General features: G+C 46.3%; 1 pseudogene; it reads right to left on the reverse strand.

Moving 5' to 3' along the window:
* Positions 1-1,950: 1,950 nt before the first annotated feature.
* LOC102861354 lies at positions 1,951-2,836 on the reverse strand (annotated as a pseudogene).
* Between the last annotated feature and the right edge of the window lie 721 nt (positions 2,837-3,557).

Genomic DNA, 3,557 nt, shown 5'->3' on the forward strand with positions numbered 1-3,557 from the left:
TCAATCCACCTCATAGAGGGTCTTCCCCTCCTGCACCGTCCCTCCACCCTCCCAAGCATGATGTCCTTCTCCAAGGATGCTCAGCATTATGTGTTAATTTGCTGGCAAAGAGAGAATTTGTTTAATGTGTTCCTGGAGTGGAAGCAGGATGGCTGAGCCTCGTGGCGAGGAGGATGAGAATCCCACTCCAAAACCCCACCTCTTGCTGTCAAGTTGTCGCACCTCTCATTAGGTTTCTGACTTTAAATCTTTACGGCAGGAGACTGGTCATGTATCTGTGGTGGGTGTAGTTTTGTGGTTGAGTGGTTGGTGGATTCGATTTGCCCGCCTTTTTGTTAATAGCCCAATAAATTACATAATTCAGCACCATAGCTTCAGACATTGTTGTTGTTGTTTGATGCTGTCGAGTCGTAGACGACTCATAGCGACCCTATGAACGAACGGCCTGAGCACTGTTCGTACATAGAGTTTCCAGAGGCAAGCCATTTCGGAAATGGATGCCACTCCCGCTTCCAGGCTTGATTTAGTCGGGAAGCTCCAGCCAACACTGTCCACCATGGGTACCCATTACCACGATTGGCACATCACTGTCACAGTCTTCAGCATCACAGCAACCACGAGTTACCTCTGTACAGCAACACTCAGACCAGTGCTATACCACCTAGAAGAATGTTTGACAGGAAAACAATTTGAACCTGTCCGAGGGCCACAGATGAAAATCACCCACCTTCGGCTTGGTAGCGTAGCTTCCTTCCACTGGGCCAACGTAGCTCTCTCTTGGTCGTCGTCATTGTTACTGTTGTTGTTTGATGCCGTCGAGTTGTAGACGACTCATGGCGACCCTATGAACGAACGGTCTGAGCACTGTTCGTGCATAGAGTTTCCGGAGGCAAGCCATTTCAGAAGTGGATGCCACTCCTGCTTCTAGGTTTCAGACATTACAAAGCCCAAAATGTTACAAACTGTTGCTTGAGAGACAGGTTCCAGCCAGAGCTGGTACTGAACCAGCTGCACCAACTATAGCAGCCACAAAAACAGTAAACTTGACTGCTGTGTAAGCCTGCAGGAGACAATACTGCTCTGGAACTCCTGTCTGGCAGCCTGGAGTGTAGAACTGCCGTAGGAAGGTGGTTTAGATGGAGTCTCTGGCCTACTCAGGAATAAGGCAGACACAGGCCCAAAAGACCCTGGTACAACAGTACATCAGAGCTAGAATAAGTAATACCCTTGGTATCTGCATATCTTCAGTTTGCTCTCCCTCTGTCCTGATGTCCCTGCTCAAACCTCTGTATTCCCCTAGTCAAGGTGACTCCAAGGCTGTGATCTTTAGGGGAAAACAGTAGTTTGTCTTTCTCACAGGAAGCAACTGGCAGTTCAGATTGCTAACCTTTCAGTTAACAGCTGAGTACTTAACTATGCTAAATATCACCAGTGCTCCTTCCAGATCATTAAACAAAAAAACCCACTGCAATAAGATAATTTCCAATTTAGCAATCCTGTTGACTGAGTAGAACTGCTCACAGGGTGTCCAAAGATGGGGATCGGCTGATGAGCTCAAGCTGCCAACTCTTGCTCAGCAGCTGAGTAACCACTACACTCACATGTAGGGCTCTGTCATCGTCGTTAGCTCCCGTTCATAGTGACCCTACATAAAACGGGACAAAACACTACCTGCTCCTGCACTGTGCTCACAGTCTCTGCTGTTTTACCCCATTGTTGCACTGGGTCAGTCCCTCTTTAGTGTCATCTTCTTTTTTTGCCAGCCCTCCCTTTTCCCAAGCATGATGTCTTTCCCAGCATAAAATGCCTAAAGTATGACAGATGAAGTCTCATAATCTTTATTTTTAAGGAGCATTTTGGCCGAACTCCTTCCATGACTAATTATTCTTTTTATTTTTTTATGAAACGTTTATTTTCCATCAACCTTATTTCCACTTTTTAAAAGACCGTTTAAGACCATTCCGTGGTTGTGCCGACCCACTCAGTGGTATGAACAATGGGGGCTGCAGACCAGTCTTCAGTTGCGGGCCAAGTGCTCCAGTCTTCAGTAGGAAACTGCTAAACAGGCACAGAGGGCACCTGGACACCTTCAGACCAGTCTGCAACTTCAGGCTGAGCAGCAGTGAATTCAGGAGCAGGGGCAGTCCATTCTCTCTGAAACTCCTCCTTGGTCACAGCCTTTTCAGCAGCAGTCTGCTCTTCCTTTTCAATCTCTTCCAGATTTCTTTAGAAATACAGATCAGGCATGACCTCCCACGGGTGCTCCCGGGAGACTGTGCTACGCATGCGCAGGACTTCCCGGGCCAGCATCCACCACATCAGACCACGGAGTGAGTTCCCTTGTTCTTGCAAGGGATAGTAATGTCTACATAGTGCAGAGGAGAATCTGTGTTACACAGGGTACTAGTGGGCAAGTTAACGTAAGATGCTTCTGTCAGAGGCTGGTGGTCAGCTGAGATCAGTAACCACCAGAAGACGAGGCTCCCCGGAAGGCTGCCTGGATCTGGTTAGTGAAGGCCCCAGGAGTGAGGCACCCAGCAATAGGAGTGGCCCCAGTAGCAGCAGCAAACTTCAGAACAGCTCTCTGGCCGGTATTTCTGGAGGAAATGACACTGACGTCAACTGGATTTTCAATGGCAAGAATGGCGGGAGCAGCCAAGACCAGCTTCTTCCAGGTCCTCTTCAGGTTTATGATGAAGATGCCATCACTTTTCCTTTTGTAAATGTACTGTTCCATTTGTAAGTCAAGGGTGGTGCTGCCCAAATACATTCCTGATGCAAGGAATTTGAGGACATCCTCCTCCTTCATCTGCAGGACAACATCGGCTCTGAACATTGTGGAAGTTTTAAGTTACAACAGGAACCAGAACAAAGTAGTATGGACCCTTGTGTGGGAAGTGCAGAAAGGGAGATTATTTTTTAGTCAGTCTTATGTTACATTTCATATTCTTTGCTATGGCTACAGTTGAAAGGCATTGCTTCTCCACTTTTTGTTATTCATTGTTCACATTTGATATGCACGTAAAACCATAGAAAATACGATGGTCTGAGTCAGGCACAACTTGTCTTTAGAGACCTCCTTGCTCTTGAGCACTTTAAAGAGATCCAGTGCATCATCTCTTGATTTTTTGATTGCTGTTCTGTGAGCATTGATTTTGTATCCAAGTACAAGGAAATCCCTGACCACTTTGGTATTTACCTTTTATCATGATGTTGTTTATTGGCCCAGTTGTGAGCATTTTTGTTTTCTTTATGTCAAGATTATGATAATCTATCTCTGATAATGTAGTGCATGGCAGTTGTGCTTCTAACTCTACAGCTGTGTGTTTCCACCAGTTTGGAGCCACGAGTGGCTCCTAAGGAGAAAGATGAGTGATCTCTTCTCATAATATACAGCCTTGGAAGCCCAGTGGAGGCTCACCATGAGTCAGAAGAACAGTAGTGAGTTTGAATTGAACGAGTTACGTGGAGTTAGGATCTAACAAGGCAGTAGTCTTGTTCTTCAGTTCTTCAAGTTGTTCACTTTCCTCTGCATACCACAGGTTGTTGATGAGTTT

This window comes from Elephantulus edwardii, unplaced genomic scaffold, assembly GCF_000299155.1.
Source record: "Elephantulus edwardii isolate Elephantulus edwardi_28Jun2011 unplaced genomic scaffold, EleEdw1.0 scaffold00093, whole genome shotgun sequence".
Classification (NCBI taxonomy): domain Eukaryota; kingdom Metazoa; phylum Chordata; class Mammalia; order Macroscelidea; family Macroscelididae; genus Elephantulus; species Elephantulus edwardii.